Genomic DNA, 26,649 nt, shown 5'->3' on the forward strand with positions numbered 1-26,649 from the left:
TTTCAACTTGGGAAACAGTTGGGGAACTTTCGGGGCAGAAGCATCTTTGACGAAACAGGACCTTTATTTCACAGTTGGGAATGCATCGGAAGGGCATCACATTCACCCATTAAGGTAAAAGCACTTGCCAGTGAGCTTGAATTCTACCCCAATTGCAAGGCAAAGTTATTGGTACAAGGGTTTCAACAGGTTTTTCCACTGAGATCCTCTGTCTTCTTTAGTAATAAGCTCATTAGGAATCTAAAATCTACCCTTGGGAAGGAGAACATTGTATTGGAAATGCTTAAAGAAGAATAGAAGGCAGGCAGGATGATTGGCCTTTTTCGCATGTCACCTTGTGAACAATTTATTACTTCTCCCCTTGGACTTATTCCTAAGAAGAAAGCATGTGAACTTCACCTAATCTATCATCTTTCCTATCTGGTGGAATCTTCATTCAATGATTTCATTCTGGAAGAGGATTCCAGAGTCAAATATTTCACTATGCACGAAGCAGCAAAGTTAGGAAATTCATATATCCAAGGTTGAATAAACTAGATATAAAATCAGCCTTTTGGTTTCTACTCATTCAAAAGCTGGACTGGTCTACGCTAGGTTTGTCTTTCCAAGTTCAGGTGTACTGAAACACAGCAGTGTGTGCCACATTTGAGTCATTTAGTACCACACTACATTGGTTTTGGAAGCAAAAGGCCAGGAATTAAGAGACAATTCATTAGGGAAGGTGAATAAGGAGCCAGAAGAGACATGGACGGCCTTACTGTATTATGTGACCATTTAGGAGTTCCTTTGGCTACTGATAAAATTGAGAGCCTGAGTCCTTACATTACTTTCTTAGGGTTGGAAATTGATGTGGTTAATCAAACCTTCAAGCTGCCCATTGTGAAAATGCCTTGGTCTAGGTATTGATGAGTTATTGGTTAGACACAAAGCCAGCGTGGGTCAATGAAGTGTGACTGCTAGGCTTAATTAATTTTGAATGTAGAGCAATCTCCCCAGGCAGGGTGTTCACAAGATATTTAGCTAATCTTTTGAATGGAGGGTATAAAAAACACCATTAGGTGCAGGTCCCAAAAAAGGTTAAAGATGAGATACGTTTATGGAAAATATTTTTGGATTATTTCAATGTAGTCAGCTTGTGACAAGCAGATTGAGTTTTGTCAGTTTTCTTACAGCTTTACATAGGTGCAGTGGCCAGCACAGGTATGGGGGAAGGCACTTTGGGGAGGATGGCTTGTAGCCCAATGGCCGTCCAGTTGTCCTGACACTGTAAAGCAGGATATCATATTTTAAGAACTTCTTGCTATTTTGGCTGCTGTAAATATGTAGCAAGAGTATTTCAGGGATAAAGGCCTTATTTTCATTTTCTGATAACGAAAGCATTATTCAGATGCTGCTAATGCTACCCTCCCATTCAAGGAGAGATTACTCATATGAAGGTTGTTTGTGCTGCTCAGTTTAAAAATCAGCTTGACATTTTCTGCTTAGCACATTTCTGGTGCTCACAATGCAACAGCTGACAACTTATCCCATTTACAGATTTCTGGGGCTCTGGCCCTCCCTCCAGAAGCTCAGCTCCATCCCACACATGTTACTCCACACACCTGGCTCTTGGAGTCTTGGAGAAAAATGATGCTGATGGCATGGGCTGCAAACACCAAAAGATCCATGTAGGGACCATTGCAAAATTCAAATCTTATTATTTACTTTTAGCAATCAGAGAAAGACAATGAGCATTAGACATTTTGTTTCGGTATATTGCTCAGAGTTGTATTCTTCAAGACTTGTATAGCTCCCTGCACATACAAATTACAGCCTTAGAATGGCTGGTCCAATGTTTATGTATACCAAACATTGGTTGATAAATAGGTTATGGAAAGTATATAGACACCTGAATGCATAATGCTGGGATTTTAGGATGTCCATAGGAGTTCAGTTGCTGTCAGGTCTAATAAAATAAGTGATGTTGTCAATCAAAGATTACTTTTCTCTTGTATTATGGGCTACTTTATTCTTTCGGCTATATGCGAGCAATTTCTGCATCAGTGAGTTACTTCAATCTTTATGGTGGGCTGATGTACTTTTAACTAATGTGGAGGTAGCAATTAGGCTATGAAAATCACAAACCAACCAAACAGGGATAGGTCATCAGGTTTATTTAAAGAAATCAGATCCTTTGGCTTTCTGCCTGATTTACTGGGCTCTGGCATCTCAGGGGACTCTAGGCTTAAACCCATCTGAGAACCTACTATTTTGGCATCCTAATTATCAACCCATGCTGTCCATTGAAGTCAATGACATGTTAAGAAGAGCATTGGCATCACATTGCATTCCAATTCCAGGTTATACTTCGCACTCCTTCAGAACTGTTAGAGTAAATTATTTAGCCAAAGAAGGGCACTAGAAGTGTTGACATGGGAAGGCATGCATTTGATGATTACATGTTGTGTTTTCCATTCAGGCAAATGACTTTTGCTGGCCATACCCCTCTTCTTCATCAGCAGAGTGATATCAAGGGCAGCTATCAGACCAAATGGCATGAATTCTGCTCTTGACTCTGATCAGTGGTCAATGGCATGGGCAGGTTCCCCTGTGCATTCCTGGTTTCAGTTACAAATGTATATACAAGGCTTGCATTTTTTCAATAAAACACCCAATGCAGTAATAATTCATTTTGATGATAGTAACTTGTGACTTATTCCAAAATGTATTCTTCTGGGAAAATTCAAACTGACTTGTCAATGTTAGATAAATCATTATCAGTGAAACCTATAATTTGGTCCTCCATTATACCTAGGTTAATATGGAGGGGAGACATTGAAATGACACATTGATTTTGAACTGCAGAATTGCTGTATCTGCAAAACAGTTGCATTTTGTGGTAATAAATCATGCTGATTTGGAGAAACCAAATCCAGATTTTTTATCACATGGATGTAGTTCACTTGTTTAATTTGCAGCTACCACTGCAAGTTCAGGACTGGTATAGCAAATTTAAGAATTCCAAAATTATAACAATTTTGTTGGGGTTTAGTATAGGGGAGGACAGCATAAAGTCATGCTGATGGAAGAAGACCTTAAACAGCCTTGTTTTTCTCCCTTTCATCCTCCCTACTTTTCTGTCTTAGAAATAGTGGTTATTGTCCCAAAGGGGTGGATATGTCTGAGTAGCCAAACATTTGCTTATTAATGGAGCCGAGGTAGCCCTTTGCATGCCACCCCATTTGTTGTTCCTTTGAGATGTCCGGAACAGATGGGGGGGGGGGGCAACACTAACCTTCAAGTAAGAGAAAAATTAATTTGATGTGATGCATACAGTATGCAGTTTGGTATTTTGATTGCTGTTTGTTATAAACAATTGATTGCTAAATTTATGTATATATTATTTTTTAATAAATGGTTGCAAACCAGATTATGATGTCTGTTCTGAGAAGAGAGGGCTATCAGTTGATAACTGATATTAAAGTTGCAAGTGTTTAGAAAAACAAATGAAGATAACATTTTTATTATTATTATTATTATTATTATTATATTTCAGTTGCCCAGTCTACTCATTTATTTTTCATGATCTGCCATTCAAAATGATGTCAGTGAAGATATTAACTGTAATTTACCTATACCTACAAATCATTGTGGGTAATTAAGACATTTAGAGTAGCAACTGGTTACTTATATTATGATATTACCGCAGCATCACTGTCTATTTTCATTTTCATTCTAGGGTATTCCACCTACAAAGGACAGTTGATGGCTTTCCTTTCTAAAACATAAGAGTCTTCTTTTTCCTGTAGGTAGCATGATGGCTTATTTCATTTGCAGTTTTCCAGATTTTGAGAAATTATTTCCAATGCAAGCCAATACCTGACCCCAGTACCAGTGGAATTGTGGCTGATTGGTCAGGAATAAGATTACAGGTAGTCACTAGCTCATGGTCACCTAAACCAGGAGGGTGTATTTGTCAGCAGTTTACTCTTTTAATGGTTTCTAATTCAGTTTACCCCTGGAAGACAGAAAGTGGTCAGTATTTCTTATGAGATACTTATTGCACAAGACCTTGCTGGGGGAAGGGTCTACCATGTTTATATAATATTTGACAGCTTTATCATGGGTGGCTAAATTATTGGGTTTGCCTGATGTAACTTGTCACTTGTTACTTGACAAGATTGTAAAAGGTAGAGGCAACATCAAAGGCTCTACATCATATCATAGGAAACCAATCAACAAGGAGTTATTAGTCACCTTAATAACAGAGGTGCTTTTGAACAGTTTCTGACTTTTATACATTTGCTGTCTGGGCATTGCTGTTTACATGGCTGTATATAAGAGTTGTTAGAGTCAGTGAGTTGTTGCCACATCTGTCATGAAAAGACATTATACTTTCTAAAGACTGGGTCAGTATCTGGAAAAAGAAGGCAAAGACTGATCAAGTCAGCTTGGGTCAATGTGTCGACAGAGTACTTATCTTGCCCATTTCACTGGGCAGAAACCATGCTTCACTTAATTTCATCATTTTTGCCACAACCCTAATATTCCCTTTCCTGCTTAAAGATGTAACTACATATCAGGACAATTTCCAAACATTCACCCTCTCCATACCATTTGTCAGAATAGTATTAATATTCTCTTCCCTACTCACTCACTCACTCACTCACTCACTCACTCACTCACTCACTCACTCACTCACTCACTCACTCACTCACTCACTCACTCACTCAGTGCCTACTCTGTTAGCATGTTTCCACCACAGTACTTCTGCCCTTCTTTTTCCCACTCATTCAATCGACTGCTAAGTAAACATCCACCCTTCCATCTCTTTGCACTGCTGCACTCCCTTCTTATCTAAAAACTCAGCTTTTCTTTCCCAATCGAACTATCAGCACCTTTAAACAATATTACTTCATCTAATTCATTTTTACTCCTGATTTTACACCACCTCCTTCACACTCTCCTTCTCCTTTTTTACCTTGCCAACATATTCTTATTCATGCTCATTTCTGAAATTTCCTAGGCTTGATTCTCAACTCTGTCTCTCTAATTATCCAGCTCACTCCCTTCTGTCTTAAATCCCATCTTTGTTTTTCTCACTTCTTATCCAACACACTCACTACTCTTTTCACGCTTACCTATCTCTTAATATCTGTACCTCATATTACAGCTTCATTGGCTCTTCGTCTTATAGCAAGTAAATATGCAATCTATTTGCTTAACTTCTCTTTTTCTACTACTTTCTTTCCTCAAAGACTACTAAGTCACTCTTACACCTACAATTTTCTCACTTACCACAAACCTCCATTTAAGCCATTCTATCCAGAATTCTTCACTAGGAATTATATTCCACATCTGTTTAGCAGCTCATGTACTGTACCCTTACAGATCTCTGTCCTACATATGCTATCAGACATACTGCACATCATGCCAAACAGCAAGTATGCAGAAATACTCGAAATCTCTGAGTTTAACTATCAATTTTAGCTGCTCTTAACAAATTTAATTGAACTATTCTAAAAGCCTTGCCTCTAGATGAGTCAGTACAAAGGTACAGCTTGACTTTTTTTAAGCATACTAAACAACCTTACACACTATGTAATAAGTGAGTAAAATCTAGCTGCCCATTAGTTTACTAATCAGAGTAGAAATCTTTTGAAAAATGGATAGAGGGAATGGAGAGAGTGGTAGAATCTTAAAACTCCACAAACACTTTAAAGACCTTTGTAACTTTATCAAAAATCAAGTCAACCTTGATAACAAGAAATACGATTCTGATTTACAAAATAAACCAAAAAAAAAAAAATCTGGCCACCCATTAAACAAAATTTACATTCAGGAACTAACAGGACCCTTAACTAGCCCTTTTCCAATGGCAGCCCCTAACTAAATTTAGCTCATGCTTCATTGATAGCATGACATTCTACCCCAGTGAATCCTTTCCTAACTCCCCTCACTAATTTCTATCCCCATCTACTGATATCTACTCTCTCACACCAAAACCAGTTGATTCATATTTCATAAAAAAGATTATTATCCAAACTTAAAATGCTCACCCTCTGCTGATAATCTTCCTGAAGAATACTAAAAAATTGCTGCCACTGCTGCTGTATATCTAGTCTCTATCCTTAGAAACAGGTCAGCACAGGAATCCTTTATTCCTACCATCTGGAAAATGCCATATTATTCCTGAACACAAAGGTGGCACTTCTACTGAGATATCTAATTTGGACCTATTGCCATCTTATCCCCCATATCAAAAATATTGAAAAAATGTGTCCATAGACAACTACTCCAGCACCTCTTAAAGGAATTATTACAGAGCAATATTAACCATGGTTTTAGACATGACATAGCACAACTTCTACATTCCTAACTTTTATAGATAACATAAATAAAGCCAGAGACAGAGGTAAACTCATATTTTTTTCTTATTCCTAGACATATAAAACATTTTCAATTCTGTGTATCATAAAAGAAAAAGAAAAAAAACTTCCTACTACAGCTGTCTACAGTGCTTATCTCACAACCTATTCCTTAGTTGTTTAATAATTACTTAAAATGCTACCAGGCTGTCAAATGGAATTCTACCCTGACCCCTTATCTGACCATTATTACAGGGATCCCACAAGGCTCTATCCTTGGTACTGCTCTATTTAATATGTTTATAAACAATCTTCATACTTCTGTAAAACAAGCATCCCTTGTACAGTATGCAGATGATTCCACCATTATGTGCCTCTCAGGCAATCTGGAAAACTTAGAAAAGAGAATACAACATGTCTTTATTTCTGCCGAAAACTGTTTTTGAAAACTTCATTCTTAATCCAAAGAAAACCAGATTTCTTTTATTTTCTCCTAAAACTTGTGATATGCATAACTTTAAAATCACATCCTTAGACAATATAATTGAATTAATTTTCCATATAAAACTGCTGGAGGCTACAGTAGATGACAACCTCAAATATGAACTCTGCATACATACATATACATATATATATATATATATATATATATATATATATATATATATATATATATATATATATATATATATATATATATATATATATATATATATAAAACTTACAAAAAGCTAGGAATGTTATTTATAGCTCAAAAGTGCTTTACTCCATCCACTAAACTTAGCCGTGTTGCTGTATACCTATCACCTCTCTATTACATGGCTCACCCATCTTGATTAACCTTCAGGATATCCTAAATTGTAAACTTGAACAGTGTTACAACAAGGTAGCTAGATTTTCAGCTAATACACGTCATATAACATGCCATTGTTTTGCATTAAAACTCGAAATTGGCTAGAATTATCCAGTCAACAAAATTATACCCAACTTCTCCTAACACACACAATTAGATTTAATCCGACTTCCTGCCCAGCTGTAAGTACAATTTTTTACCACTACCTCCCAAATTGTCACCTTTGACCTTCTGACAAAAATGCAGTTGACATCTATAAGCCTTTCAAAAACTATGGCAAAGGTCTGGAATACAATCCTTGCACAGATCAGGGCAATACGTAATGCTCACTTATTTAAGCTGCAGCTAAAGCAATTCCTGTCAGACTCCTGACTTTGCACTTACTACTCTCCAGGCTAATAGTTTCTGCTCCTTCTCCTCAAATACCTATATATAACCCTATATCTCCTGTTGCTTGTTTTACTTCTGTTTCTGTTCTGGATCTGTTTCTGATGAAGTCTTTGGTACAAGTCGAAAACGCTGGTTGTATTTTGTTGCGTTTAAAGGAAGTTTAATTAAAGGATACCCTCGGACTTTATGGTGTGAACATCTTTGTCTGGACTGGGCTTCAGTGTGCTTTTGTGTGGTTTGATTCTGGTGACTTTGTAAGGCATACTTCCTCCTTTGCATTTGTTTTTTTTTTTTTGCTTGTTTTACTTCCCTTATGCTTATTTTCCTTACTTTTCATTTTGCTTGTATTTTTTATTTCTCCTGTCTCACATATCTACCCCACTTTTCCCTCTAAAAATATTAATTTCTCACTCTCCCCCTGCTTATCCAATTTGTTTAATTTCTACATGATGTATTTAGCTTGTATTACTGATGGTATACATGTATTATTGTACGTCACGTGTATTAATATTTGTATTAATCTATGCATTTACAGCATATTGTAATATGATGTCAGTTTTCACCTATGCATACGTATTTTCTGTTCTTTTATACTGGAGCTTTTGCCCTAGGCCTCCGTTGAAAATGGATAAAATCAAGCAATCAAATAAATGTCAACACAAAATAAATAACTATTCATAGGTCTTTTAGATGCTGGATGCTTTTCCAGTTATCCACTTAAAAAAATGTGTATCATACTGTAGATATAGATGACTTTATACCCATTTGCAAAGGATTTAATTTTAGAAAATTAAGGCCAATACTGCTGCTAGCCCAGGCTGACTTGTTTTTTTTTTCCTTTGGAAGATTAAAAAAAGTTGCTTTGTCAGCTTTTATTTATTTCAATGAAATGTTTCTGATGGCTATGTACCTAACAGCTGTTATAAGGCTGCTATCACTCTACCTTAAAAAGGGAGCGTATTAGTCATGTGAAAAACTACAGAATTTTTATCTTTGACAGAAATACTTTCTATGCATTTTGAGAAAAAATTTAAGTGAACTTATGACAATTAAGCCAACGTTAATTATTTGCAGCTCATTCATGTATTATCATTTTAATAACATTTGTATATGAATGTGTTTGATGCCATTGATGCTGGATTCCACTGTAATGTAATTTACCTTGATATATCCAAGCCATTTAGATAGCTCATCAGGATATTACAGATATCTAGACCTGGTTTTAATATTTTCTTCCCTGACTGACTTAATCTGCTTAATGATCATAGTTGCCATGCAAATGTTAAAGAATTTTAAGATGATGATAAAATGGTTACCAAAGCAGTTTGTCCAGGTCCATGTTGCGATTTTCTTTTAAATATATATATTTATACCAATCAATCATTATAGCTATCAATTATTTGGGCAGCAATAGATGTAAAGGTGGACATAAATATGTAGAGCAGAAGATGAATGGCAGCATCTCAAAGCCATATGTATGATACAGAAGTCTGGGCAATGAAGATATAGACATTGAAGAAGCTAGGAGTGGTGGAGAAGAAATTCCAGTGATGGGTGGTAGGATGCATACTGTGAGACAAATGAAGAAATCATGTCAGCAGCCAAAGTAGCTCAAATTGCAATGAAAGCTAAAGAGTGCAGATTTTGGCACATGTGCAGAAATGCAGGAAAGCAAAACAAGATTTGTTGAAGAGAATTTGTGAGAGGCAAGAAGAATGCAAGGGATAATAAGAAAGTCTGGCAGAGATGTATGGATTACATGAATGAAGACCTGCACTAGACAGGCATTACTGTTGAGGAAGGTAGGAGAGTTGCATTGAATTAAGAGAGGTGGTGACTGTTCATATGACATCCCGAATCCATGTAGAAAAATGAGATAAAGGTGACTGATGATAAAGATGAACACATTTGGACAGGATAGTTCAATTACTATTCCTTATTGTATATAGAGATTACTGTTTTTAAGAATAAACATAACCTTCAGTAAGGCCTGGATTTTCATTTTTATAGGTTTCAGTGAATAAATATAATTTAATGCCAAGAAATGTAATGTATTACATTTTGTTAAAACTAATAGAGCAAACCCTTATTTATTAAGAAATAATATTTACCAGAATTTGAAAATGTTAAGCATCTCAGTGTCACTGTTGACAAAAGACTGAATTTTGACGTCAGATTTAATATACTTGCTCAAAAATGTTTTTATGACTTTTAAGTGCATTTCTCATTCTGTTAGATACCATGATATTATAATGCATTTACACAAGACCTTGACAAAGACACATATTGAAATTGGAGCAATGTTTTGTATTTTCTAACAGTGGGTACATCAAAAGGATTGAATGGACCAGAGATATTTTACTAGAAAAAAATGTATGTGTAAGACATTTTTTCACCCATAGAGTAGCCAAGCTGAAGTTATATTCATTAGGCTATAGATTTTTAGAGGTGGCATGATCATTTTCTTCAGATATTGGGACAGTTCTTCTTTACCAGCATGCTGAGTATTGATTGTTTTCACCTCCCTTAAGTTACAAGAAACATAAACAGTTTTCTAGATTAAGGCAGGTCTAACTCATTGGTTAAGAACATATTCATTTGTATCAGAGGGACCTGGTTATGGAGTTTGTTTCCCTTGAAATGATGGAAACTGACCTTACCAACTTTTCAATGTTGCCTAGACAATTGGACTGAAGATCAGGAGTTACCCTTGCTTTCCCTGGCTATACATTCCTTAATACCCTCTGGAAAGTTTTGTCCAGTCATTCCCACCTAAATTCTAACTACAGTGTAACATTTTAGTCTAGATGACGATGGAAGAAATCAGACAGATATAAGGAATGCTGGTCATGACACCAAAGACTAAAAAGATGTATTTGTTAAAGTGTTTTTATTTTAATACATGCAAACAGTTTAGCTTGATCAAACCAGTCCATGATCTGACTAATATGAAGTTACAGCTAAATTTAAAATAGACATTGTAACATAATACAGGTTACTTCATAGAATATTTTAAAAATCAATACAAGCTATAGCTAAAGATGTACATTCTATATATATATATATATATATATATATATATATATATATATATAATATATTGCTGTCAGTCTTATTGTGGTAGCTCTTGGAAACTGCATGTTGTGTTGTACATTTTATTCTACTTTGCTCAGTCTAATTAAAGGCCTCATGGAACTAAAATCACCCCCCAGAGTTCTTTTATTATTTACTCACCACCCTGCCAAACTAACAAACATCGTAGTTGGCGTTTCCAGTTTGGCAAAGCATAAGAGGGAACATTAATGTGTAAAAGTGAGGCTATGACCATTTTATAATTTCATAACTCATTACAACAATAGGTTATCAGTGTGACAAGTTACAAAATATCATTTTCACCCTAAGCAAAAACAAATGCTATGTACCACACACCCCACAACTTATATGTAAAAAGCCCAGGTCACACAACAAATGGAAATTGGGATATGGATTACATTTAATACACATTGTTCTGAAGAGTTATGGACGTTATGAGCTGTGAGGTGATAAAGCATTAGGTTTACAAAAAGTCAACATAGTTTTATTGCTGAAAGCACAATGATGGTATAGAAAATGAAAATGTTAAGAGGAAGCGAGTTTTATGTTTAGAGACTTGATGAATTGAGGATAGAGTGAAATGCGGGACATAAATATACTGTTTTAAAGAATAGAAGTATTGTTTTTTTTTTTTTTTTTTTTTTTTTGTTTCTTTTGTGAAAAGGAATGTGCGAGCAAATATGGCATAGAATGAAATTGAAGATAGGGGATGAAGTTATAAAATGTACTTTTATATTTTTCATGTATTTATTTGGTAATTCAGCAAATCTCCTGGTCATCATAAACTATTTTCATTCATTGCAAAGGTAACAATGGCAAGGGTTAGTGCAACAAACACTGGCAATTTATTTTAGACTAGCCAATCAGCATATTTTAAGATACTAGAGTACTTAGAGAAAACACCCACAGACATAGTAAGAATGTATACACTCCACAGATATACTGTTTGGGCATGAGTACTGAACACAAGCCTTAAAGCTTGGTGCAGAGATCATAGTTACTAAGCCACTCTGCAGGATGCATTAAAGAACAAATTTTGAATGTATAAATAAATGCTGCCATGACAAAAGTAGTAAATACTCACCACAGTAATAGAAGGCATTCATTTAAATATATACCCTAGCAACGATGTTTATGTGTTTTGAGTGAAAAATATGAAGATAAGTACATTAGTTGGAAATTGGAGAAGAAGAGAGATAAGATATCTGGGAGGAAAGTAACTGGAATGTAGCAATGTAAATAATTTTCCTACACTTGAAATAGTTGCCAGAAGTTTCATAGTCTCAAGATTTTCCTAGTGACCGGCACTGTAGTGAAGGAAACTGAGAAATTAGAATAGGGAGTGTGTGATTGTAAGGTCCTGCACATGTACCTATGGACTTTTGTTGGGTAAGGCAGAATGCATACTATAAGGAATGGAGATCAGTGTCTGAGCTACTCATTAAAGAAGTGTTATAAAAGTCATAGTCAGGGCCTTATTCAGTTGTACCACAGAGCATACACAATTCAGCGCCATTTCCTTAATTTTATGTGCAGCCATTAACATATTTTTCCTAAAATTGGTAAAGTTATTGCTGTGTTCTTGTCATGAATGGAACTAAAATGTACCCAGCTCCCTCAGCATGAACTTATTTCCAAATTTTACATAATCTTGATTTCTACCGTGTCATCATATGTATATATATATATATATATATATATATATATATATATATATATATATATATATATATATATGTGTATATACATATGTATGCTTAGCAAATGCTTTTTAGATTTCAGGCCTCAGTAGTTTTTGGCACACACACAATATTATATTGTAGTATTGTGTCCTGTTCTCTTTGCTCTCTCAGTCGGTGCCAACATTGTTTAATATATTCTGCATGCTTCCTTTTAAGCAATCAACTTTAGCATTTCTCTATGAAGCCATTCCATTTGTACTTCTGTCTTTACTGTGACAGCTTTTAAATATGACTGTCAAATATTATTTAATAACTTGAACATCTCCTAAAATTAACCCTAAAGAAACTTTCCATCTCTCCTTTACTATACCTTTTCTCCAATTCCTTATTCCATTTCCAAAGATCTGTGCTATGTAATTTTTTTCTCTTTATTTTATTTACAGACACAGAATTACTATTGGTTCCTTCACAGAAAAACGCCTTCTAAATTTTAACCTCTTATATTTTCCTGGCCTATAAAATGTTGTAATTTCTTATGGTTTTTGTACCTCTGAATATTTAATTGTCACATTAATACGTCCAGAACAAGCCACCTTCACTTTTCATTAAGGTAGTGGTTCTCCTTCTTTGGCATTTCAACTATCCTCTGCATGAACATTTATACTAATTTTCTTCCCTTGGTACTAGTAATTTGTTTTTCAACAAGTCACTCCTTTAGTATTAGATGTATACATCATAAATTTAGTTATAGTACTATTTCTAATATGCTTCAGCTCTGTCCTTGTCCTATGAACAGTTTAAAACATTTTAGATGTAATTTGCTGTATCTGATTTGGATTCAGCTATAGTTTTTCTCTCTCTCCGTTCTGGTCACTGTGGATTATAAGACAAAATGTTCAGTTTTTCCTTTTTTATTTAAAATCCCTGTGTCTTCATTTACTATTTTATGCAAATTTTAAAGAACTTTGCATTTTAGTTACATATAATGTTATTAATTTACTGTCTACATTTTAGCTACAAGGCATAGGATAATAAAGTCCCAAAAGCAGCCCAGATAACCTAGGTTCTAATACTAGCCAGGGAGCAGAAGTAACTGATGTAGAGCAGAGATGAATGGCAACACTCTTGCCAAGGTGCATCTATTTGGAGGATAGATGGGAGGATGACATTCTGAGAAGTGTGCCACAGTGCTGTCACCAGTGCAGTAGAGACAGGACATCAAGGAGAATGGCAGAGCCAGCAGAAGCATGAAGGTTTAAAAAGACTTGTCACCGCTTATACAAAATATTATTTCTTGGAACATCCTACTGCACACCTACACATAATGGACTTATGCCAGCATATATAGGAAACATTGGGCCTCTTCCATTAACTTGCCTTCCTAGCCGCCACTCTCTGTCTCTGACATAACTCTCTACATCTTCTTCCCTTCCCAGTTTGTAGAACACTGATTTCCTGCATAGCTATAAAGCTGTCCTGCATATGGAAAGATGAGGCCCAGCTGTTGAAGGGGCAAGGCTGTGGTGTGCCTCAATACATGGTGACCTAGGAAGCACAGGATAATGGGAGGGTCTGAGGGCAGTGCTGCTGAGACCAGTTCAGAAAATGTGATATACCATAGTCCTCTTACATAGAGACAAAACAAATATTGTGCAGGTAAATAGACCCAAACATTTGGTCTATAACAACTTGTAAGCCAGGCCAAAATCCTATCAAAGAAAGCACATGACCTGTCACCAGCTTAATAACACATTGCAATACAGTGATGTGTCTGTTTTTTTTTTTTTTCTACGTTATGACCTAAATCAGCACTTCACTCTAAGATAGGCATACCAGAGTGAAGCAGATTATGACATATTTAGATAAGATAATATACATTAGAGACTTTGGGATACATTTTTCTGCATTTCAGTTGGGTCATCTTTAGGCACTAGCCAGTCAAACTTACTCTAAAAATGTTGATGTTTCATACCATAGGTTCATAGGTAAGTACTAGGTTATCTGTCCGAGGGCATCTCTAAGCCTAGCCAGAATGTGTTGGCTTTCGCCGCCCCCTTAGATTAGTTCCCTGTGCCTCGGTCAAGCAGAGCCATTAGTTCCCTGTGCCTCTGTCCGCAAAGCCACTGCAGTGATGCCCGGGGTAAATTTTCTGTTTCCCATCCACTCGTGAAGGTTTCTCTTGAAGAATGTTAGTGAGGGGCTCTTCCTAATGTAGATTGGAATCCTGTTTCAAAGCATGGGGAGTCTCTGGGACAGGAATCTATCCCTCCTGCACGTCTAATTTATTGTTGTGGTGAGGTTTAGATCCCCAGAGCTTGTGGCTCCTGAGGATTTGTTTTTTTTTAGGTGGAGCATGAACATCAATTCTGGGTTGCACATGGCTTTGTATGTCAGGCAGAGATCACATCTGAGTAAGTGGTATGCAACCGAGTACAGCTGGAGTTTCTTCAGTTGGGCTACATAGGGCATATGTTTGTGGCCAGTAATCCTCTTGGTGAGGTACTTCTGTGGTCTTTCCAGCTGTTGCAGCTGTCTTGTAAGGTACATCCCAAATGGGGCATTGTACTCTATGATGGGTCTGATGAGTGATGAGTAGAGGGGCACAATAATCTCTTTTATTCTAGATGTGAAACCTTTTGTGATTAGGAGAGCCACATAGAAGGATTTTCTAACCACCTTGGCAATATGATTATCAAAGGAGAGATTACTATCTACTTGGGTCCCCAGATCCCTTATTAAATTTTCTATATTTAGGGGATTATCACGTATATGGTACTTTTTTTCCAAAGCGGATGACTATGCACTTTTTTGCATTTAGCTTGAGGCCATGATTTTGACACCAGATATCCATCTCAGTGAGACCCTTCTGGAAGATGTCTGTATCAGCTGGAGAGTCAGTTATGGCCCCCAGTTTGCAATCATCTGCGAACATGGTCAGTGATAGTCCTGTGCTTGTCTGCTCCTCTGAGAAGTATATACCGAACATGAGGGGGTCCCAGGACTGAGCCCTGGTGGACTCCACTTGCAACTTGTTTAGAGTCGGACCTAGAGCCTGCAACTCTCATCATGTGGGTTTTATCCATGAGCCAATTGGCAACCCATCTCGTGATGTAGGGATTTATGTTCAGGCTGGTGAGCTTGTCTATAATACTAGAATGGGGAATGGTGTCAAAAGCCCTTGCGAGGTCTAGGTAGGCTGTGTGGACCTTTTTTCCCTCATCTAAAGCCTTGGTAACTATCTCAAAAAAGTCCACCAGGTTTAGGAGGCATGATCTGCCCTTAGCAAAGACAAACTGGGTAGGGTCCAATGTTTGAAGGTTTCCAATGTCTCCATGCCTCCTGCAGCTATATGATGATGATGACACAACACACTGTCCTGTACAAGTCCAAAATTTTTATTTCAGTCTCAATATGTGATGTGCAGATTTCAGCAGGAAAAAGATACTAAGAGACATCTGGTGTACAAATGTAAAGGCATGATCATTGAATAATCAATAGTATGCCTATCAATAAAGTAATTTGATATAAATATTATTCTGTTTTATAGTCAGGAAGGCTATCAACGTCTTTGCCCTAAGCAACATTTGACACAACTTGTATTTTTATTTTGCATTTTTTTTAATTTTTTTATTTTTTTGCTGAGACAGCCAGTGATGTTTTATTGCATATGAATGGAGATGAACCTAGAAATCTTGTTGTTAGTGATTTTGATATTGATAATATAATGTTCAGAGGTGACTGCTATTAAAACAAAGATATAGGCTCACTCTGCAACAATATATTAAAGCCAAAAACACTTGCAGCGCACACACACACACACACACACACACACACACACACACACACACACACACACACACACACACACTTATATAGCAATTAACTTAACAATTGTCTTTATCTGTTGCCTTTAAGATTAAATTCAACCTTCTATGATTATCAGCAATTAATTCAGTCAAGTTACTAACCCATCAAATCCAAATGACTTAGTCCAGATTAAGTCTTTATAACATTAAAATTGCAATCTTATCATTGCAAATAAAGTATTCTTAGAAACACTAGTGCCAAAAAATGTATGCATTATCAATTTTAAGCAGTCCCTTCCACTAGAGTAGTGCACTCTCATTTAGGTTTCACCTTAGAAACTGTGAAATGCTATACATGATTTGTATCACAATACATATAAATAAATAATACTATTCTTAAGCCAAAATAACTTTCACTTAATCTCTGAAAGAGATGGATGCATTATTTTAATAATATGCATAATCTGAAATATGAGGAGAGCCTTTCTTCCTTTTCAAATTTCACCTTTATTCCAGCTACTACTTTCTTAGTTCAGACAAACTACATAATTTATTAGTTAGTATACAATTAGCCTCTTGATAATGAAAAGTGAAAAAGACCCTTTAATATTAATTTCCTAAAATTGTTCTCTTTTCTTTTATCAACTCTTGTACCAAAATCTCAAGCCTACAATTACAGCAATAAAACAGAAATAAGTTTATCAATCTTACTCCTTGTCAGAAAAAAGGAGCTTCCTCCCCACCATCCTTTATATATATATATATATATATATATATATATATATATATATATATATATATACATATATATATACATATATATATATATATATATATATATATATATATATATAGGTTGATGTCAAATAATCAAGTTTTCAAAAACTCAAAATCCATATGGTATCATTGAGTTTCCAAAAACTCAAACATAACCCCCCCCCCAAACATCTAACTTTCTTTATGTTTTTGCAGGGGGCAACCCCCCTGTACCTCCCCACTCCCTGCAAATTATATATACTAACCCCAAGATTACACTGCATTGAGGAAAAGGGAACATTTCCACATCTGTGCTGTGCCATGATCTCCATTCAAAAGCTTGGGGTTTTCAAAAAACTTGATCATATGGTCTCAACCATATGAATTTCAAGTTTCTGAAAACGTGATCAACTCGATCAACTGATAAAGACCCATATATATCTATATCTATATCTATATCTATATCTATATATGTATCTATATCTGTCTGTATCTATATCTGTCCTACTCTCTCTCTCTCTCTCTATACACATATATATATATATATATATATATATATATATATATATATATACATACACATGGGTCCCTATCATTTAATTGAGTTCCCAAAATCTCAAACTCCATATGGTAGAGATCATATGATCGAGTTTTTGAAAACTCAAAACTTTTGAACAGAGATCACGGTATAGCAAGGACTGGGAAATTTACCCTTTTCTACATTGTAGTGCAATATTGGAGTTGATATATATAATTTGCAGGGGCTGTGGGAGTGCAGGGAAGCTTCTCCCCATGTAAAAACATAGAAAAAGTATATTTTTGTTATTTATTTATTTTTCTTTAATGTTCAAGTTTTCAGAAACTTGATCATATGGTTTCTTCAATATTTTGTTCAAGTTTTCGAAAAGTCAGTCATCTGTGTGTATATATATATATATATATATATATATATATATATATATATATATATATATATATATATATGGCAATTTTAGAAAGTCTATGCTATATTTTATAATATTAATCATGCAAGAATATCATTACAAGTACAGCATCTTGCAAACAATGGTGTCAGAAATATATAGAGTACCTCTTTTTAACAAGGGCCATACAATAATATGTTGTTAATTAATTAATGAATTCATTAATTCATATATTTACTATTTAATTTATAGATTTATTTTGTATTTGCTAATGGAGTAGGTTATCTGGTCTACTGGCCCATTTCAAGTCACAACCTAGGCTCACTGAGTAGAAGAAAAAAATTTCTAGTGCTTGTAATACACTTTTTAGTATACTTAATTTGCCATTGTTAATAAAAGAGAAATAACCATTAGGTTCAATAAAGCAATGTTGATATTACCATAAAAGTACAATAACAGTTATTAAGAATGATAGCATATTAACTAATAAAATATATACAATATTTACAGATTTGTGCATTTCAGGAGAATAATGTGCAAAGAGTGTAGTTACAAACATAAAATACTGGCATGAACATGTAATTGACTACTATCTTCTGTCATGAAGGCAGAACCAAACCAATAGTGTATTTCAAACCAAATCCTGGAGGGAAATTCCCTTCCCGTGGTTGTGGAACCAACTATCAAAACATTTGTGAATAACCTCACCAGTCTAAAAACATATCACTTACAGGAAAAAAAAATAGCAGTTTTCCTATTGAAACACCACATTCTCCAAAAGACGATAGCTGTGGAATGATCCTTTCTAGTGTTACCTACAGAAAGGTGGTTAAAAATGAAAGTAGGACTCTCAAAATGGCTTCTTTTCTGAAGACATCTCTAGCACTACTTACAAATGAAGAGATGTCTTCCTCTCCTAAGATGCAGTACAGAAACGTCAATATTTTAAGCAGGAGAGTACTGAACAAGAGTGCGATGTGGAGTGAAAAAGAGAGCCATATAAGAGAAAACTGCATAACGGAGCATACCGACCATATCAAGGGCAAACTGTACACAAGTTTAGGAATGAGAACATTTCTAAGGAAGTCTGGGCTATGCCAGATAAATGGTGGTACGTTCTGCAGCATAGCCTCATTTGGACAAAACTTAGCTGTACTTTTATCAGAGAGGGATATGAAGCTTAATAAAGAATCTAGAGCGAGTCCATTGATTTTTTTTTTCTTTGCTGTTCTGTGACATTAGGGATAATATTCATTGTCGCCTCACAGTAAGACGTTGTCCCATTCGATTCTCAGCTAAAGCGTCTTCTGTGTGGAGACATGCGTGAATGGGCGTACCTTCGTTGAAGGTTGTGTGTCAGGGCTGGCAACTCAGCATGTAAAAATCTACTGCCAATCATTAGCGGACTGGAGTTCCTCTGTGTCGACCCCTAACCTGGAAAAGCCGAAAGACACAACAACAACATTATTGTAAGTGTCTGCATTATTTATTTATGTATTTATTTATTTATTTATTGACATTTGATTACAGGGAGAAAGTCCGACTGGGTAGAAGCCCATTTTCAGTGGAGAAAAAGCTCTAAAGTATTACAAAACATTTTAAAAACTATAATTTTCAAGTTTTTAAAAATAAATACTTTAAATACTAAAAGCAAATTAGACATGCCATGAAAACTTTGGTTAAGAATACATACAAGTTATATGACAATAATTTAATACTTAGAGAAATTTTAGCCAGTTTATAGAGAAATTAAAGATAAGTTAGTATAACACAAACAGGAATTGCAATGTGAAGTGAGAGAAAAGCAAAGTTATGACATATTTAGTGAGAAAGCCAGAGAAGAGAAATTGATAGTAGTAAGGAAGTGAGTAAAGTAGGGAGAGTAAGGAGATGTAAGGTATGAATAGGTAAGTATTTGTTCACATTTAGGGATATAGTTTATCCTGGTGTTGAGCAAGAATGGTGCCAGCTTTTGGCTAGGAAGTCTGTCAGAATGTTTTTCTAAGACTGGAGGAAGGCATTGATCTAATGAATGCAGGTAAGGGGTTCCTGACCTTAGCAACATGGTATGAGTAAGACAAATCCCAGCAGATTTGCTAGGTTTGTGGACAGACAGGAGTTTTTGGTCATTGGATCATAATGACTGACTAGGAACATGGTTGTGTAGAATGTTATTTACTGCTGGACAAACAGATAGATTCTGGATAATTTTATAAGTAGTGAGAACCTGTGTATATTTTAGTTGATGGGGTAGTTCTAACCAATTTAGTTCTGAAAGGGTCATTTAGCAACTTTGTTATAGCAGTGTTCATGGTTCATATGTGAGATGCGTAAAGGTTAGAAAGAATGAGAGAACCATAAAGAAGTGTGGGGAGGAGATAAGTGGTGACAAAAGTGTACCTTTATTTGCATTGATGAGAACGTTTTTGGCTCTAAAAAGCATCCATAGTTTTTGATGAGTTTTTCTTATGCAATTTTGTATATGCAGATCAAATTTAAGATTATCATCCATTGTCATTCCTAATAATTTGCAATGAGAAGTGACTTCAATAGTTGTATTATCAAGAGAAAGGAATTTAAATTTTGTTGTTTTATGGGAGAGGCACTTTGGGAAAAAAAGTAGTAGTTTGTTTTATTTCAAGGTTGAACATGAGTTGTAAGTTAAAAAAAAAAACATATAAAAAACACAAAAGCACTACCAAGCTATAACTCATACCACACTTTTCGGCCATGTAACCTGGACCGGAACACCAAAGGCGGAGGTGTGTCCATATTCATTAAGGATATCCACACCTCCAGGCTAGTTGCTCAGCATAATGCAGCCAAGGTTATCTAAGTGCAACTAACTCTGGGCAAAACTGCAATCCAAATTTTAGCTTGCTACAGATCACCCACCATGCCCCAGGATTCCCACTCCTATTTTCTTGATGTACTGGAAAATATTAGGGTTCAACCAAATACCCTAATAATGGGCGATTTCAACTACCCCACCATTAACTGGGAAAACTACTCATGTACCAACTCCTTTGCTCAACGCTTTCTGGAATTCATAAACCCCAGTGCCCTGGATCAACTTATCCACACCCCCACCAGGGGCAACAATATCCTAGATCTAGTCATTACCAATATGAGTGACCGATGTTCCACACCTGAAGTCAATGCCTCATTGGTCCGATCCGACCATAAGCTAATTACCCTAGATATCCACATTCTTCCCCCACCCCCCATTAAGGAAACCACGTTAAAAAATTTCTCCAAAGCCAACTTCATGCTTCTTAAGACAGAAGTGGTGAACTTCATGACACCCATGCAGACGGACAATACAGTTATTACTACTGAATCCTACACAATTCCACTTTATAAGCACTTACATGAGTGCATGGATCGTGCTATCCCAAACAGAACCAAGACACTATCCTCCAAAAAAAAGGAAGCTAATTTGGAGGTCCCCTGCCATAAACAAACTGTACAACAGAAGGAAGAAACTCTTGCAAAAGAGAGTAAAATCCCATGAGTGGAGGAGCTCCCTGGTCAGCTTCAGTAAGAAGCTCAGATCTCTGATAAAATCCTTCAAAGCTAGTTACGAAAACAAAATTGCCACTGATTCTAAAGACAACCACAAAGCATTCTATAGCTATGTCAAGAATCTCAATGGCAACACTCAGATCTGCTCTGAGTTACAGCACAATGGCACTAAATATACAGACCCAACTGATATTGCCAACATCCTGGCAGATAGGTTCAGTGCTAACTTTACCCCCCTCTCACCCCCTAAACAGCCCATCTCTATACCAGAAGAATGCAAAATTCCTGTAATCACGGCTGCACAGGTAAAAAACACACTCTCCAAAGCCAAGAACACAGCATCCATGGGACCAGACAACATCCCAGGCTGCATTCTACATGAACTACAGAACAAACTGGCACCACACCTAAGTGCCATGTTCAGTCATAGCCTCACCTCTGGCTTTGTGCCTGCTGAATGGCGCACAGCAACGGTTATCCCACTACACAAGGGGGGAGCCACCACGGACCCCGGGAACAGGTGCCCCATTAGCCTGATGAGCCTGGTCTGCAAGACCATGGAACATATCATCATGGAACTTATAAACAAAGACATTGGTAATCTCCAAACTTTGGACCACAACCAGTTCAGGTTTGTAAAAGGCAGATCATGTCTCCTAAACCTGATAGACTTCTTTGAAGCAGTCACCAAAGCTGTAGACAAGGGTAAGGTGGTTCACACAGCCTATCTAGATCTTGCCAAGGCTTTCGACACCATCCCCCACTCTGGAATTATAGATAAACTCACTAAACTAGGTATAAATCCCTATGTCACAAGATGGGTTGCCCACTGGCTCACTGACAGAACCCACACTGTGGACAGTAATATTTAATAAAGATGAATATAATAAATTGATGAATGAGTCTTTGAAGATGAACATACTTTTAAAGAATTAACTTTTGAAGAAGTGAGAAAAATAATTTATGATGTAAATATGTATGTCTATGAGATGCAAACGCAAGAAGATATTACATTAGATTTATTTAACTTCTTTACAGTGTCAACTCCAGTAATCCCAGTAATATACGGGATACCAAAGCTGCATAAATCATTGACCACCCCGCCGATAAGACCTATAGTCTCAGGAAGAGGGAGGTCAACAGAACCTATATCCATTTATGTTCAAGAACAGCTAAGTAAATATTTGCCATGTTGTCCTAGCTATATTAGAGATACTAATGATTTTTTGAAGAAATTATATGCATGGCATGAAAGTAATATATACGGACAGTATATAATGGTCACTTTAGATATAAGGTCTTTGTTTACAGTAATACCAAACGATTATGGAATTAATGCAATTTGTGAATTTTTATGTGAAGAAATGAAAATGAAAGGTAAAGAAGTAGAAACACTTTGTAGTATGATAGAAATAGTTTTGGAGAAAAATGTTTTTTCTATTCAATAAGAAGCCATACTTGCAATTATCTGGTGTAGCCATGGGTACTGCTATGGCTAATACCTATGCAAATATAGTATTACATCAATGGGAAAAGAAATATATACGAGGTACTGAAAACAATTTTAAAAGAGATATTCTTTTTTACCAACGCTTTGTTGATGACTGTTTTTTTACTATGGAAGGGAAATGAACAAGAACTAAATGCCTTTGTTCAATATTTAAATATTTAAATAATACTACAAGTTTTCTTAAGTTTACTAGTAATTACTCTCGAGATAAAATATTTTTTCTGGATGTAGAGATTTATAAAGGTATTGATCATAAACTAGAGACATGTGCATACAGAAAGAATGTACAGGTAAATAAATACACACATGCTAAAAGTATGCATGCAGTACATGTATTTAAAGGTATTGTCTAAAGCCAATTATTAAGAATTAGTAGGTTGAACACAGATCCAAGAAAATGTAAAGAACAAATGGAAATTTTGACTGAAGAATTTCAAAATAGAGGGTATGACAAGGAGAGTATTAGTAAAATGAGTAAAGAAATAATGGAACTAAGGACAAAACAAGCATCTCCCTACTTTAGTAATTATATTGATACTACAGACAAAGATAAGAATATAGGTCCTATAGTAAGATATGTTACCACTTACAATAATTTGACAAGATATGTAGAAGCAATTATAAAAAGGAACTGCTGTATTTTAATGGTTCAACCAGAATTGAAAATAATGTTAGGGAATAGACCTTATTTTGCTTTTAGAAATATGAGCAATTTAAAAAGGAAAATATGTTTTAAAGATTTTAAAACAAATCTAACTACTTCTGTGACACATAATATAGGGACAGTTCCATGTTATAATTGTAGTTGTTGTTCAGATATCTGCGATAAAAAATATTTTGAACATCCTATAAATAATATAAAATATGAAATAAATTGTGCAGCAACCTGTAGAACAACAATAGTCGTATATTTAGCTACATGCATACAATGTTTAAGTTTCTACATTGGAAAATGTTCGAGATGTTTAAAAGACCGCATTATAGTTCACAGGTCAGATATGAAGAGGAATGTTCCATCTAATGCATTAGCCCAACATAGGTTAGATAAAGGTAATTTGCACAAATTTAAATTTAAAGTGTTAGAAGTTGTGTATAAGAATCTTCGATTGCGTGACTAGAATAATAAGATTGAAATGTCAGAATATAAATGGATAATAAGGTTAGCAGCAGATAGAGCACCAGGTTTAAATAACAGAATAACATTAAAACCAATACTAGATTTTAGACAGAAACAATATAGGTAGATGACTAGCTATTCTTTGAGTATTCAAAGAATATATGTAGTAAAATAACTTTTTTCATTGTCATTTTTTTACTGTTGTTTTATAATTTAGTAATCGTGATGGTTAGGTAAAAGCAGGCAGACTATTAGTAATAAATTGTATTATATACATGAAATAATTCCCTTATTAATTTCTATAATAGAAAATGTTTTCATGTGTTTTTATGTATATATATATATATATATATATATATATATATATATATATATATATATATATTTTATATATTTTATATATATATATATATATATGTATATGCATATGTTTGTATCTGACTTATAAGAATGGAAGATATTCCTTTTAGTATTCCTTTTAGAATTAATTGCATATTTAATGAAATGTTAATGATGTTAAGTTATGGATTGGATGGCTGTGTTAGGTGGGGTTTTTTTGAAATTAATATAAATTTTAAGATGTTTGATTAACTGAAATTAACACTGAAGAAGGGACATTCCCAAAAGCTTTGTTTGTTACTAATAAATTGAGCATTTTTCCATCTATTTTGATTTCTTTTTCACTGACAGAACCCACACTGTGAAAGTAGCAGACTCCAAATCCGACTTCAGACCAGTGACAAGTGGAGTACCACAGGGTTCAGTCCTGTGTCCCGTCCTGTTTGGTATCTACTTCCTGAAGTATAGGCTAACACAGAAGGTCTTTGGCTAATGAAGTTCCCAGATGACTGCAGACTAGGAGCCATAATCGAAACTACTAACGATGTGGACATCCTACAAAAGGGTCTCACTGAGACAGATGCCTGGTGTCAAAGCCATGGCCTCAAGCTCAATGCCAAAAAGTGCATTGTCATCCCCTTTGGTAAAAACTCTGTACCTATGAACTACAACATAGGCGGTAGTATACTTAACACCGAACGTGTGATAAGAGACCTTGGGGCACAGGTGGACAGTAGTCTCTCCTTTGATAATCACATCGCCACAGTAGTCAGGAAATCCTTCTACGTGGCACACCTCATCACAAAAGGTTTCTCGTGCAGAAAAAAAGAGGTTATTGTTCTCTTCTACTCATCACTCATTAGATCCATTATAGAGTACAACGCCCCTTTTGGTATGTACCTCACAAGACCTACAACAACTGGAAAGGCCGCAGAAACACCTCACAAAGAGGATTACCAGCCTCCAATACATGCCCTACACAGATCGTTTCAAAACACTCCAGCTTTACTCTATCGCATATCGCCTACTTAGAGGTGATCTCTGCCTAACATACAAAGGTATGTCAAACACAAAGCTGTTGGGCATGCTCCAGTTAAAGAAATAGCAATCCCTCTGAGCTTCGGCCCCAAAACCCGGACCGAAATACAAAAGGAGGGGATGTATCCATTTTCATAAAGGATATCCACACCTCCAGGTTAGTGGCACAGCACAAGGCCTCGGAGACCATACAAGTGCAATTAACAGTGGGCAAAGCTGCTTATCAGATCATAGCCTGCAACAGATCACCTACCTTGTCTCAGGACCCTCACTCAGCATTCCTGAGAACACTGGAAAATATAAAGGTTCTACCAAACACCATGATATTAGGAGATTTCAACTACCCAAACATTGACTGGGAGAATTACTCAAGTACAAACTCCTTTGCCTAACGCTTCCTAGAGTTTATAAACTCAAATGCCCTGGAACAGCTGGTCACCACACCCACTAGAGGTGACAACATACTGGTCCTGATCATCACCAACATGGGGGATCAGTGTTCCACACCAGAGGTAAACCTTTCACTGGTAAGATCAGATCATAAAGTAATCACACTAGACATCCACATCCCGACCCCACTCCCAGTCAAGGAAGCCACTGTGAAAAACTTTTCAAAAGCAAACTTCACACTTCTCAAGACCGAAGTGGAAAGTTTCAAAGCCCCCTTCCTAAAGTATAATGCTATCCGATCCGCTGAATCCTTTACAAGTGCATTCTATGAGATCTACAGGGATGCATGGATCGAGCCATCCCAAGTAAAACCAAGAAAGACTCACTCCTCCCAAAAGAGGAAACCAGTCTGGTGGTCCCCGGCCATAAATAAGCTATACAACAGAAGGAGGAAACTACTACATGACAGAGCAAAACTCCAAAAAGGAAAGGCATCACTGATCAATATTAGCAAGAAGCTACGATCACTCATAAAATCATCCAAGGCCAGTTTCGAAAGACAAATTGCCAAGGAATCTAAAGATAACCACAAAGCCTTGTTTAGCTATATCAAAAATTTAGGTGGCAACTCTCAGATATGCTCTGAGCTACTGCAAAATGGCAAAAAATACACTGAACCAACTGACATTGCCAACATCCTGGCAGACAAGTTCAGTGCAAACCTCACCCCCAAAAGGGCCAGTGTCCATCCCAGAAGAATGCAGAGCCCCAGACATCACAGGCATGCAGGTAAAAACAGCCCTCTCCAAAGCTAAGAACACAGCATCAATGGGACCGGATGGTGTCCCAGGCTGCGTCTTACATGAGCTCCAAAAGGAAC

Source organism: Protopterus annectens, chromosome 4.part1 (genome assembly GCF_019279795.1).
Source record: "Protopterus annectens isolate FY-2018-M chromosome 4.part1, PAN1.0, whole genome shotgun sequence".
Lineage (NCBI taxonomy): Eukaryota > Metazoa > Chordata > Ceratodontiformes > Protopteridae > Protopterus > Protopterus annectens.